Source organism: Trachypithecus francoisi, unplaced genomic scaffold, assembly GCF_009764315.1.
Source record: "Trachypithecus francoisi isolate TF-2019V2 unplaced genomic scaffold, Tfra_2.0 Lachesis_group10, whole genome shotgun sequence".
Taxonomy (NCBI): domain Eukaryota; kingdom Metazoa; phylum Chordata; class Mammalia; order Primates; family Cercopithecidae; genus Trachypithecus; species Trachypithecus francoisi.
In genome coordinates this window covers 41,691,358-41,705,454 of record NW_022681455.1, presented here as the reverse complement: position 1 = coordinate 41,705,454, position 14,097 = coordinate 41,691,358, and the positions used below count along the sequence as shown (strand labels likewise).

Sequence of the window (14,097 nt, the reverse complement as noted above, 5' to 3'; positions counted from 1 at the left end):
GCCCGTACCCAGAGCAATGGTGGCAGTTGGAATTTAAATAAGGTATTGTTTCCAGTTCTCCGGAAACCTATAATCTAGTCTGGGAGATAGCAGGACGCGAACCAGCTGACAGCCTGACCCTGGAAGTTGGTGTCTAGCCCCAGCTCTAACACCAATTTACTACTGAGTGACTTGTGTTTTTAAAGGGGAGGGGGGGAGTCTCACTTTGTTGCCCAGGCTGGTCTCCAACTCCTGGGCTCAAGTGATCCTCCCTCCTCAGTCTCCCAAAGTGCTGGGATTACAGGCCTGAGCTGCTGCACCTGGCCTACTGAGTGACTTGGAGCAAGTTGATTCTCCTCTTTTCTCCTCTGTATAGTGGGGAGAACTGGACTAGATGTAGCCATCTATTTTATAATTTATAATTCCAACAAAGATTAGGAAGCAGACTGCAATAAGAGGTAAGATTTCTTAAAATACAATAGCACGGAGTAGAAGGTGAGAATGATGGACCACAACGTTAAATCAGGGGGTTGCAGACCTGAGTGCATCAGAATCACCTTGGAGAGCTTGTTAAAACACAGGTTACTGGGCCCCAGTAGAAGTTTCTAACCCAATAGGTCTGGAGTGGGCCTGGGAATCTGTATTTCTAAGAAGTTCCCAGGTGATGCTGATGGTGGTTGTCCCAGGCAGTGGGGCTCCAATGATGAACACTAACTTTAGTTCTGAGTTTCCTGATGGGCAAAACTAGATGATATACCTGCAAAAGCCATTCAATCATTCAACATGCATTTAGGGCCCCATTAAGTGAAGCACTGGGGATCTACCTAAAGGAAAGTGAAATGTGGGCCCTACTGAACGAGGCAGTACAGCAGTATCCTTAGATGCTCTGAGAGCTGTAGGTAAAGGACTCAGTAAGGGCAACTGGTAATACCAGAGGTCCTAGCCCCTTCTCTTTTTTTCTAGATAAAGCTGGCACTTGTTTTTCCTCAAAACAAGTTTTCTAAAAACCAGTGGGGCTTTAGCCATGAACAAAATCATGCTTCTCTCTCCTCCAGTGGTTGGCCAGGAGCATGTTTCACCAGCAATGACCCTTCATCCATTCATTGGTACGACCAATGTTTAAATACCTACAGTGTGCCAGGCTCTGCGTATGCAGACTTCAGCAGAGCAGGACACAGGCCTTGCTCTTGTGGAGCTTATGTTCCCATGAAGAGGGTACAAATGTTAACTAAAGACACAAGTAAATGGAGAAGCTTACTAAGTCAGATACATTCTGTCAAGTGTGGGTACAGGAAATAAATGGGGATCTAACATAAGCGGAGAGGGGCAGGGAAAGTCTCCTTTTTCCAGGAAAGGGCATTTATGCTTAGATATGAAGGCTGAGTAGGTATTGGCCAAGCAAAGTATACAATGAATGCAGGGCAAACATATGCAAAGGCCTTTATTTTACAAAAGAAGGGTCATCAGTTTCAGAGTTTTCCAGAACTAAAAGTCTTTGAAATACATACATTTCTAGATTATATAAAAAGACACACATGTGGATACCAGAGCACAAGGATGTCTTCTAGTTCCTTCTTTCTCTATTTGTTTCTTTCTAGCTATCCTGCTATATCTGACTTGTGTCAAGAGATATAAAACAGAGGGCTTTTCAGAGCAAATGAGCCCTGGCCCTACAAGTAACTGCAGGATGCTTCCCAATCCAAAGTCCCAGGGACTAGCTTCCCCCATTCAGCCCTGGCCCCAGAGGCCCAATGGCTTCTGGCTTCAGGCTCCAGGTAAGGGGAGGGCTCCAGGGCAGTGGCCACTTGGGGCTTCTGGCTTACTTAGCCAACCACTCATTTGCCAGATGACCTGCTAACCCTTCCTGGCTTCTTATTACCTTTGTGACATTCTGGACTGAGGTCACCAGCCTAAGCCTTGGTTTCCTTATCTATAATGCAAGGTTAATGCCAAAACACTTTCCTTCCAGGGTTGCACTGGTATCAAATAAGACACACTGCATGAGGAAGACATTTAGAGAAGGGTAGTTACTATAATTATGGGAGTCCAGAAAGTCCTGCTACAACCTACCTCTGAGTGGGCTATGGTTTAAAAATTGATCCCATCCCGCTCTCCTAGCCCTTGGGTCAGCACTTGAAGAAAGTGAGGCAAGACTCATGGGTTAGAATGTGGCTATAGCTCCAAAATAGGTCCTGAAGCCAGAGCTGGGTGATGTGAGTCATGCACTGCTTGGCTCCCTGATCATGCCAGCAGTTTCTCTCCCCAAGCACATGGGACTCTGTGAGTTACAGAGTAGGCTTAATCCCTCTCCAAGCCCCTGCCCTCCTTTGGCATTCCTCATTGTGTGGGTCACAGGCAGGAACCCTGGGCTTCCCTCTGTACCCCTACCTCTGTCTGAGTTCCTGGCCTGGGAGTCTCCCTAAATGACTGTGATATCCTAGAAGCCACCTACCTCAACTCTAGGGACCATTCAAGGCCTCTCAGCACACTTTGGTGCTCAGAAGAGCTCAATACAAGTGGCAGGGCAAAGACATTCCTATCTGAAAGCCTCCAACAAAGCCTTTGATTTGGAAGGTGAAGCTGCCATCCTGTGCTGTCTGTTCCAGGTCCTCTCCCAAGTTCCAACTAACTTTGTTTCTGAATCCTAAAAGTAAGAGACATCCTGGTAGAAAATTTTGAAAAAAAGGAAAAAAAAAATTAGAGTACTCATAATCCTACCCCACAGAGATCTAGCCCTTTGGGATATACAGCCTTTCCAGTCAACCCACTCTCACTCTCTTTTGGCATATAAACATCAAAAAAGTGAAATTGGGGTCATAATCTGTACATGGTTTGAATTTTCTTCTTTTTCCACTCACCACTTACTATCATAAGCATTTCCACATGCCATCAAATATCTTAAGCAAGTTTCTAATGGTCACACAGTTGCTTGAATGGGCCACATGTTTCAGAATGTATTGAGCCAATCCCCTAGAATTGGACATCTAGGCTGTTAGCTATGTTTTACTATGACTCTGCAGTAAACACCTTTATGGGAACAGGATACTCTACATTTTTGACTATTCGCCTAGGATACATGTTTAGAAGGTGGAACTGCATATTTTTAAGGTTCTTGATATATTCATTCCCAAACTGATACCCATAAAATTCATACCAATTTTGTCCAATTCTCCTTTAGCAAGGCAGCCACATCTCATAAGACTCTTGGGCCCTAACCTCTTTAGTGATTTCCCTCAATTCTCCTCAGCTCCTTCTCCAAGAGATTCTCAGAGCCTGAATAAGGCATTTGCAACTCAACACTATAGGCCCTGTCAAGTCTGGGTGAGTTCCCTAAGGTCAGAGTGGGGCAGGGAGCCTTCACCTGCAGCTGATACTGAGCACAGTGGGCACTGAGGTTGGGGCAAATGGAGGTGAGTAAAACGGAGACCTTGCTTTTGCAGGGCTTGAAATGGAGAGAGGAGAGACTAATGGGCAGGTAAGCTTTCCTTCTAAACATCAGAATCATCTGGGGAGCTTTAAAAAAACAAACCAACCAACCCATACCTATGGCCCACCCTAAGTCAATTAAATCGCACTCTTCAGGGAATTGGACGCAGGCGTGGATTTTTTAAAAAAGCTTTCCAAGCATTCTAAATTCCCAGTGCAGCCAGGATTGAGAACTTCCATCTTACACAACACACACAGCTTTACAAATGTTATGTTAGACACTGGGAATCATGGAGCCTGGAGGGAGTAAGGGGTGCTCCAGAAAGGCTTTCTGTAGGAGGTGGCTTCTGAGCTGAGCCATGATGCAGCAAGGCCTCAGCACACAATTTGTGAATATATTCTACTGTTAAAAACCATTCGACTGCCAGGCGCGGTGGCTCACGCCTATAATCCCAGCACTTTGGGAGGCTGAGGCGAGCAGATCACGAGGTCAGGAGATAGAGACCATCCTGGCTAACATGGTGAAACCCCATCTCTACTAAAAATACAAAAAATTAGCCGGGTGTGGTGGCAGGTGGGAGAATGGTGTGAACCCAGGAGGCGGAGCTTGCAGTGAGTGCCACTGCACTCCATCCTGGGCAGTGGCAGACGGCGACATTGCACTCCATCCTGGGCAACAGAGAGAGACTCCATTTCAAAACAAAACAAAACAAAAAAAACCATTCGATTCACAGAGTTCCCAAGAGTGCTTTTCTACAGCCTCTCCCTCCTCTCTTCCCCCATGCAATTTTTCGCTCATTTTGACAGAGGATGGAACCACACTTCAAAGATGCCAAAGACTTGACAAGGTTACCTGATTGCTAAGTGGCTGAGCCAAACTGAAACCAGGTGACTCTTCTGACTCCTAAACCAGTGCTCCTCTCTGCTTCCTAACTTCCCGAGTCACTCTGGAATCCAAGCCTTCCCTCACCCCTACCACAACCCTCCACCTCACCTTTTACTGGCTCCAGCCCTGAAACGCTCCCACAGGCCCTGGCAAGGTGGCCTCCCTCAATACCCCTTCCTACTACACAGACCAAAAGAAAAGAATTAACAATAAAGGGGGAAAAAAAGAAAGAGAACCAAAGATCCCACTCCATCTCATTAAGAAAGTAAACATAAGAGCCATCTAAGTGTCTAATTAAGCTTCTAATTAGTCCCTGCTTGTTACTAATGCAAATTAGATTACTCCGCTTAACTACAGCATGTCCACAACACCCTTGTTAATTGCGGCCTTTTGAAATTAAATTACTCCCTAATTAGCATATCAAAGCCATTGATTCGGAGCTGGGAAAGATGAGGGCAAGAGGAGCCGAATGCCAAGTTTGGTTAATCAGAGACGGCTAATTAAATAGTGACGTCTTACGTGGGGGGCCTGCTGGTTAAGGGGTAGGGGCAACTCGCCCAGGGCCTGAATGGCCATCTGGAGCCTGGTTCGGGTAGTGCCTTTGGCACCAGGGTTTCCTGTGGGCACAGGAGGGGCTCTAGCGGGCCTGGGACAAACCACTGAGTACGGCCATTTCTGGGCCTCTGGCTGTTCTGCCCAGCCTGCCCCAGACATGCCTTGGCTCCTCCCTTCATTTCCCCAGATGTAGGGGGCAAGTGATGACTTTATCATAGAGGGGCTCACCCTGTCAGGGATGGGCTGGTTTCATCTTGAAACAGGCCCCCGGAGACACAAGGCCTTATGGTAAAAAGACCTAACCTCTATGGTAGAAAGAAGGGAAAAAGAAACACCCACCACCATCACTTCTTTTTTTTTGAGACAGGGTCTCACTCTGTGTGGCTCAGACTGGAGTGCAGTGGCACGATCTCGGCTCACTCACTGCAACCTCTGCCTCTTTGGCTTAAGTGAACCTCTCGTCTCAGCCTCCCGAGTAGCTGGGACTATAGTCACATGCCACTACATCCTAATTTTTGTATTTTTTGTAGAAAGGTAATTTCACCATATTGCCCAGGCTGGTCTCAAACTCCTGAGCTCGAGCGATCCTCCCACTTTGGCCTCCCAAGTGCTGGGATTATAGGCATAAGCCACTGCGCCCATCCCACCATCAGTTATTAAGTAGCTGCGTGGGAGTAAGATTTGGGTCACAGTGTCCTTATAGGTCCTCTCTGAGCTCTTCTTGTACACTTCTTGTACAGACCCTGCAGAGTCTTTTTTTTTTTTTTTGGAGACAGTCTCACTCTGTGGCCCAGGCTGAAGTGCAGTGGCATAATCTAGGCTCACCGCAACCTCCGCCTCCCGGGTTCAAGCAATTCTCCTGCCTCAGCCTCCTGAGTAGCTGGGACTACAGGTGCCTGCCACCACGCCTGGCTAACTTTTGTATTTTTAGTAGAGACGGGGTTTTGCCATGTTGGCCAGGATGGTCTTGAACCACTGATCTCAGGTGATTCACCTGCCTCAGCCTCCCAAAGTGCTGGGATTACAGGCGTGAGCCACCGTGCCTGGCCAGACCCTGCAGAGTCTTTCAGACACTGTCCCCCACTAGATTTTCCTTGAGGAATACTGGGGACAGGTGAATCTCCATGTCAAAACTGCTAACCAAAATGCCCTCAGGGGCCAGGCTGGTCACTTAGGAGGCCAGGTGAGGAGGGCACAAGGAGGCAGCTGCCACTCAATCCCAGTCCATCCTTTCCACACAGAAATGCAGGCTCAGTGTTGACAGGGCTTGGGTTTTTCAAAAGGAGCTGAAGTGGGGATATTTATGTGAAATTTACCATTGTAATGAACTATGTATGGGTCAATAAAACTCAGCAGGGATGAAGTTAGTTCATTTGTGACCTCAGCCCTTATGTCCAGCATTTCAGAAAGGCAAGTTCCAGTTAACTGTGACTCAGGGCAAGTCAGGTAACCTCTCTGGGCCCAGGTCCTTCACCTATCAAATGAGAGTGATAATTACCACTGCCTGGAGAATCTTTCAGGGTTGTTGTGGGGATAAGAACAAGGAGGTATGTGAAACTGCAAAACACAGTTCCTCAGTCAGGGCCTGGTGACTACCTAGCTCTACCTGCCATAAAGCCCTCCCAGGTTTCCTAATAGGGATGTCCTATTAGAACTTTCTTCCCCCATCTTCCATGCAGGGGGCAGACCAAAGGCTTCCAAGTGTCCTTGAAAATGCTGAGGTCTTGTTCCTGCAGATACCTGACCTGACTGTTGGGAGGCTTGGATGTACCACCCTCTGCCCTCTGCCCTGCATTTAATGGATCAGCTCTGGCAGGGGCAACAGCTTCTGAATGACAAAATCCTGAGGGTTAAAAGGTCCCTCGCTTGGTCCTTCTATACCTCCCCTGTCCCCAACTAGGGTGGAGTCTGTTCCCAGCTCTTCCTCCCTCCCCTAGTCCTGCTCTCTAAGTTTCTCACCAGTAGCCCCTGGAGCCCACAGGATCTCGGCCAAATTCCCAAAGGGCGAGATTCTGTTTACTTAAGGAGAGATCAGACAGGGTCCAGGGGAGGGGAAGTCCTCCTGCCCCCACCCCAGAAAGGGCAAATCCCAGCCAGTACCCAGCCCATGGGTATCCATCCAAGCCAAACTGGGCAAAGAGGAGCAGAGCAATGGTTTTATTTTAGAAAATAAGTGCAATTAAAAGAAAGGCGGAAGAAAAGGAATGGGGGAAGGGAAGGCTGCCCTGGTGTGAGGGGGAGGGGGGACGGCAGCGCACAAGGGCCAAGCTGAAGCCCGCCTCGCCTCGCGGAGCTCTCTCCCAACGAGATTCAATTAATTGATAACATGAGGCATCAAATTAATTTCTGGAGGATGTGAGATTCTGATGAAGGGAAATCTTGTCGATGGGGATTGGGCGGGAGGGGGCAGGCAGCACCCCTCTTAATCAGGCTCCACTGCCTAATTGGGAAGGAGGAGACTTGCAAGGGTCATAGTGTCCCCTGCCCCGAGCTCCATAGCACCCCTTTCAGGAAGGACCCATGGAAGCAGTAGGCTCCCGACGCCCTTGGAACAAAGAGGGTGTGCATTGAGACCTTCAGGTCTCTTCTTGCCTGGCTTCCAACCCACAGCTTCAGGATGGTGAGCCCGAGGACGTGGGTCTGCAGGCACCCTCTTCACCCACTGTACAGTTAGGAAAACTGAGGCCCAGAGAGAAGACGGGTCATGCCTAAGGCCGAAGAGTGAGTCAGGAAGTCGGCAGCAGTGGGCTTACGAGGGTCCCTCACAATGTACCCGTGTGGGTCCAGACCATTTAGGCCCAGACCCACGAAATCATCTCTGACCACAATGGGTGGGCAGCCCTCTCTGTGGCTAAAAACTGCCATGCTGCCTGAGCCGTCCATCCCCTCTTCCAGTGTTTCCGGATCCCCAGCTGCCGGCTGGAGCTGGCCCAGCTGCAGTTATTTTCTCTGTGTCTGGTGAGTGCCGAAAACCCCTTGTGTTACATCACTGTGCTCAGGTCTCAGACATGCAGAAGCTTCCAGCAACCGGAACTGATGCGCTCAGTTAAAAAGGTAAAAGCTCACTGGGGGAACAATCCAAAGCGAGTGCTCAGCTGGGGAGGGGGAACAGGGAAAGCAAGCTCAGAGGCTTCCTGAAGGAGGGATTCTCTCAGTGGATCAACTCGACACCCTCTGCATGGCCTGACTGTCCAGCTTCTCCAGCTCCCATCCAGAGACGCAGCCTCAAAAAGCCTGGCGCTTTGCTCCAAGTACTCACAGCTACAGCTCCTCACTGGGTCTCCCACAAATCCTAATGTTTCATATCTCCCCAAAACTTGCCCCAGTGCACCCCTTCCTTCCAGGATGTGGATGTGCACCTGCAGGGGAACCCCGAAGGAAAGGAGGAAGTACACCGCCACCCTCTTTTGGAGCAACTTCTTTAGGCCTGAGTCTCCACAGAAATGTTCTCCTAGAAAAGTAAAGCCAGCCGGGAATGGAATCCAAGGAAGCCCCGCTGAGGAGATGAGAACGGAAACCACCTCAACCTCCCACCCTCTGCCCCCCCACCACCCGGTTTCATTTCACACAGGGAGGCCCTCCTAAGGGCCCTCTGGGTGGCACACATGTCCTGTCTCAGCTGGGGGTTTCAGGACCCACGCCGGCTCAGGTGGCTAGTGCCCACAGATCTGTGCTCCACCCCTTGCTCCATTTCTGATTTTCCAAGTGGCACGCGAGTCACCCCTTCTCTGGGTCCCTCGCGCTGTGCCCTTCACCACCCTGGCCTCCAGCACACAGTAGGCGCTCCACAGTGTTCTCCACAGTGTTCGTAGGATGGATACAACTATCGAGTCCCTGGCTCCATTCCCTAAGCCACCTTGCCTTCAAGTCGCCAGCAACTTCTGCTCCCACCAGTCCTGCCTACCTTAACAAATGCCTGATGGTCTCTATTCTACATACTGTTAGTCTGAGAAAAACCAGCCATGTCGCCCCACTTTCCATTTACATGGTAGCGTGGGTCACAGACCATCAGAACTGCAGCAGGAAAGGAAACACCATTTACCTCTATCTTGCACTATCAACTGGCTCCACCCACCATCAGGCCTGGCTGTGGAGGCTCCAGTTGGCCAGAGGATGGGGCCCAGGGAGGTGGGCAGAGCAGCTGGGATTCAGGGCACAGGCGGTTGTATGGCTACCGTCCAGACGGGAAAGGAAGGTGCAGGGCTGTGCCAGAGGGACAGTCGGGAAAAGACCCTGGTCTCAGGAGGGATCCTGGGACCAGGATTAAGGTAAGGAGGGCATTCGCCAGGCCCAGGCCTGCCCAGCCCAGGCGACACACCACAGCAACACTGACTCCACGGCCCAACACCTGCAGCCCTGTCCAGATGTGTACCTTTTGTGCCAGGAGCTCTTGTTTTCTAGCTCAGGCAGGTGTGCCCTGCGTCCAGGCTCTGCAAGGGCCCAGGAGCAACATCTCACAAGATCATAGCATCCGAAGTGGCAGAATTTGGAGGAAAGAGGGTTCCTGCTGTGATCCCGGCTTGGTGGAACTGGCAGTGGGCTGAAGGTGTGTATTTCCACAGAGAATCCTGGGAGGCAACGCTGAAGGGAGCCAATAACTTTCAGGCTCAAGGGGAGTTTCCTTTTGCTTCTTTGAGATGATCCGTTCAGTGATAGCTCCCAAACTGGTCTGAGACTTGCTGCCAAAATCTTCCATAAGGACATGTAGGCCAGGGTTTCCAAACCCTAAAAATCTCCCTTTCTGAAGAGAGGGGTTATCAGTCATTTTTCCTCCTCGCGTTCTGGGGAATTCTCTCTCCCATTTATGTGTCTCTCACAAGAACCTCAGGAGTGCCTGGGGAATGGGGAATGCTCCAGGGTTGTGTGCAGGTGGAAACACCAGATTCTGAACCTACAGTCCCCCTCCCCGCTTAAAGGGAAAAGAGAAAGATGGCCTTCACACTAGAAGGCAGGCGGCCTAGGCCAAGCTTGTGGAAGAGGGGGAGGAGTGGCAGCTCCTCCCATCCCTTCCTTTCTCCCTTCACTACAGCATAGGCTCAAGCCCTACTGGTTGTACTGGGAGTCGAGGACCCCGTATTTTAGTTCCAGCTCTGCTACCATGTAGCCGTGTAACCTTGGACAAGTTGCGCCTCTTCTCTCTGGACTTCATTTTCCCAACCCATAAAATGAAGATTAATACTTCAGTATTTCCATATTCAACCAACGTGTGGCCTGGCAGTGCTAGCAAATTATTAATAAAAGTCATCCCTTGATCAGTACTACCATGTGCCCAGCACCATGCTAGGTACTTGACATCTGCTTTCTCATTCGACTCCCAAACAGAATCTCTAAGGTGGGTATTATTGACCTACTTTACAATATAAGAAAATTGAGGTTCGAAGAGCTTAATTAAGTTCCCCAGAGTCCCATCTCTACTGCCAAGTCCCAAAGCCTTTTCTACTCTGACATATGTTCTGCCCTGGGGAGGCCTCAGTTCCTTGCTCTGGGTTCCAGAGTTCTGGAACCAAATCTGAGGAGGCCATTCCAGCCAACAGAGCCTCAGAGTCCTGTCAAAAATAGTACCTGCCCTGCCTTGGTCTGGGGAAGCTGGAGCGTGGTAAGATCTGCAAGAAGGGAAACTGTGAGGAGTTTCTTGGATGAAAGAAATTATTATTTCACACAGTTTAGGCTATTCAAAAAGTAAAGACATTGTGCCTGCATAGGATGGGCCTGGGGGGCTTGCACTGTGGCTAGGGACACACAAAACCGCCAAGGCAGTGGGGTAGGAAGGGTTAAGATGCAGGGAGGGCTTCCTGGGGAGACGACCCTTCCCTCCCCTTGCACCTCACACCTCTCCTCTGAAACAGACACCCTGTTCCCATCCTTCTCTCCCCGATGTGACATCTTACCTGTCTCTCCTACCCCAACAATCTGAGATCCAGAGAGCAGACTCCAGCCTTCACTGCTTGGGTACCCCAGTACTCAGCCTGGGACCTGCCCAGGCAGAGTAGGGGCTCAGCAAACATTTGGGGGAATTACTGAATCAAAAGCAAGACTTCCTCTCCCAGTCCCTCTACTTCCCTCCCCCCAAGGAAGAGGTATGTTTGGGGTAGGGGCCCGGCAGGATATGCACATTCCTGGCAAGAAGGGACCTACCTGCCTACAGCCAGAAAGGAAGGTTTTAGCTCTAAAGGCAGAGGAAGGGGGCTGGGGGTGTCCAGGTGTGAGGAGGGTCCCTACACGGAAAGGGACAGGAGCAGGTTCCTTTGTAAGTGGTACCGGTTGCAAGTGCTCTGGCCCTGGTGTTCTCCAGCACTGGGGTCAGGTCTTTCTCTCCCCAGGGCTCAGGGTTCCCCAACTCCATAACTCCTGGGAAACCTGCCCAGGACAGGGAGAAGTACAGAAAACCCCACCCAGGCGCCCAGCCCTTAGTGCCAGGAGAGAAGGTTACCATGGTCTCCCAAACTTAGTAGCAAGGCTGGAGCCAGGATAAAGTGGGTCCTGAGGGTCCCGCAGGAGTGATTCAGCTCTCACCCTGGCCCTGGGTGTGGAGGCTGGGAGGGGGCAACCACAAAGCCACCTCTTCCCCTTGCCACTTTGCCTCACTGACTAGAGTGTGAGTGACTCCCCCAAATCAGTTTTCTGAGAGTCTCAGATTGAAAGGGCACCACGGGAGCCAACAAGCTGTCCAGGTACCAAGAGCAGAGCCCCAGTATCCTCCCTCCAGCCACCAGGTAACAGAGCCCCAAAACCCTGAGGCAAAAGTTTCTCAAGTTGAAAAAAAAAAAAAAAAAAAAGGCCTTCAGACTTCCCCACAGCGGTTTTCCGCGGGGGCGGGCAGAGGTTTTCTGAGGCCGTGGCTCCCCTTCAGGCGGCTGGGTCCACTGGGCCCGGCCTTCGGCCCCTGCACCTACCGGCTGGTTCACGGGGGGGGGGCGGGGGGGAGCTCAAAATGCCCGGTGCCCGCAGGGCATGGCGGTCAGGGGGCCGTTCAGCCCTGGTTATCTGAGGAAAGTGAGCTTCTGGGTTCGGCGGTGGGACCGGCACAGACCTTTCCGCAGCTACAGGCCATACGACAACCCCGCTGCTCTTTCTTTCTGCGGGCACTCGGGTCAATCCTAACAACTGCCCCTCAGCTTGTGTGTGCTGCCCTAACCCTCAATCCCAGACCCGACACAGTGCGTGCTGGGGCGAATCTAGGCTGGTCTGCAAAACCGGGGTGAAGATGCTGAAGTTCAGGTAAAAACCCGCATTGGCCAAAATGCTCCCGGGCTTTCTCAGGAGCCACCCAAATGGCAACTTCAGACTCGGGTTTGCTTCTCCGGACTCCCCACCCCTTATCCCCGGCTCCAGGCGCCGCCGTCAACCTGCGGGGAGACTAGGCGTTGGGGTGCTAGACACGCGGTGATCTCCGGACGCCTGAAACGCCAGGCGCCGAGTGAGCGAGGAAACCAGCCGGGAGGGGGCTGGCCAGGGAAGCGGAGGAGCAAAGGGAAGAGCGGGGCGCGCTCTGGGCTCAGGGTTCCCATATCCTTTCCCCCTAACCTAGGATCGGGGTGGGACGCAGGTGTGTTCACGAGGTTGCCCCAATTGGGGGACAGAGGGAATCCGCCGCCGTCTGGGCCTCTGCCTCAAAATCCGCATCCCGCGAAATTACGCGGTCCTTTACGCGGGCGGTAGGGACCCCAGGTCGCATTCTAGCGCCACTGGCTCTGTTCTGAGGCAGCCCAAGGAAGTTTGTTTGGCATGGATGGGGAGCCCGAGGCTTAAGCGCCGCCGGCCAGAGAGGTGCTGAGGTTGTCCAGGGGAGATACCAGACTCCTCAGTTGGGAGGGGAGGTCCTATTCGGTCACTCCGGGCTCCTTCCCTGGTGGCCTCCGGGCCCCCCGCGGCTGCCCTCTTCTCCCTCTACGTGGTGAAGCGGGAGCTCTTTCTCTCCACAGCGGGTGAGTAGAGGTGTCAGCCAGATCGTTTCCCCACCCTCCACCTCCGGCGCACAAATCACAGGGGCCATTTCCAGACGCTCTCAAGTCCCCTAGAAGTTTTCCGCTCTATACCCGAGCTGACTGAGCGATGGGAAAGGGGCTGACTGGCCCTGGCACTTCCGAGGTGCGACCTCAGCAAGACAAGTCCCCTCTTCACCACAGACGACGCGGCGGGTAGGACTGCGACCCCCCGCTCTCTTGCCCCCACGTTCATCTGCCTCCGGCGCGTCCTGGGGAGTCCAGTACCGACTAGAGTTGGGGGGAGCCACTTCCCTTCCCAGCTCAGGAAAGTCTGGGCCGGGAAGTATTCTTTGTCTGACTCGGGGCAGGGAGGGGGTCGCGCCCCCGTACACCCCATTCCCAGCGGCACGGCAGGGAGGGGGCGGGGCCCAGATTCTTGGGGAAGGGCGGGCCTCGGTGGCCTCTCCGGCCGTCCCCCTCCCCGCCCCGGCCTCCGGCTGCCCCCATTCCCGTCGCGCCACAGCCCCCACCTGTTCCTGAGGCAGCTCCGGCCCGCGGGGGCCCGGGCCAGGGGCGGAATGTCGCGGCTGCGTGGGGTCAGTGCGCCACGGCCGGCCCTGGCTGGAACAAAGTGCGCCGGCCAGGGCCCGGCTCCTCCCGGCGCCCGGCGAGTCTCGGGCGGGCAGTTTGCAAACACAAAGTGAGCCAGCGAGCGGGCGAGAGAGTGCGCGAGCAAGGGAGTTGGTCTGGTAGCCTGCCCAGCCCCCACCCGCGTCCCTGGGCCCGGCCCAACACCTACCTGTCCCGCCCGGCCGCTCCGTGCGGGCTCCGGCCCGTCAGCCCGCGCGGGGCATGGGGCTCGCTCCGGACGCAGCCCGGGCCCGCCGCCGCCCGCCGGGGCTGCCCCTCCGCGCCGCCCCGCGCCGCGCAGCTCCCGGGCGTCCTCCCAGCGCGCCGCGCCGATCGCTGCGCGCCTCAACCCCGCCGGGGCATCGCACTTTGTGGGCTGCTTGGCTCGCTCCGGCTCCGCTCCTCCTTCCCAGTCCTTCCGCGACGCTCGTCAGCTCGCTCCGGCTCCCGGGCTCCCGGACCCCGGCGTCCCCGCCCCCGGCCCGGCCCTGGTTCCGGCCCGGGCTCCTCCCAGCCGCGCCGCCGCCGCCTGCGCCGCGCCCTCCTCGCGGGCTGGGGGCTCCGTCCCGGCCGCCGGCCGCACTGTCCGGTCCGCAGGGGCGGTGGGCTCCGGACTCCGAGGGGCTGCGACTGAGCCTGGGCTGCGAGTGGCTGCGAGCGGGCGGCGCGCGGGCGGGGCGGGATGGGGCGGGGGAG

At 53.6% G+C, this 14,097-nt stretch overlaps 1 protein-coding gene across 8 annotated transcripts in view; it reads right to left on the bottom strand.

Moving 5' to 3' along the window:
• Positions 1 to 14,085, bottom strand: part of FOXP4 (forkhead box P4) — a 54,458-nt gene extending 40,373 nt beyond the window's left edge. For 5 of the 8 annotated variants that reach the window (XM_033217098.1, XM_033217104.1, XM_033217102.1 and 2 more), the window contains exon 1: positions 13,571 to 14,085. The gene's annotated coding sequence lies outside the window, so the exon portion shown is untranslated. Of the gene's footprint in view, positions 1 to 9,218; positions 9,561 to 13,570 lie in introns of those variants that run through there. The other 3 variants (XM_033217107.1, XM_033217103.1, XM_033217099.1) reach the window with 3 other exon arrangements.
• Positions 14,086 to 14,097: the final 12 nt, after the last annotated feature.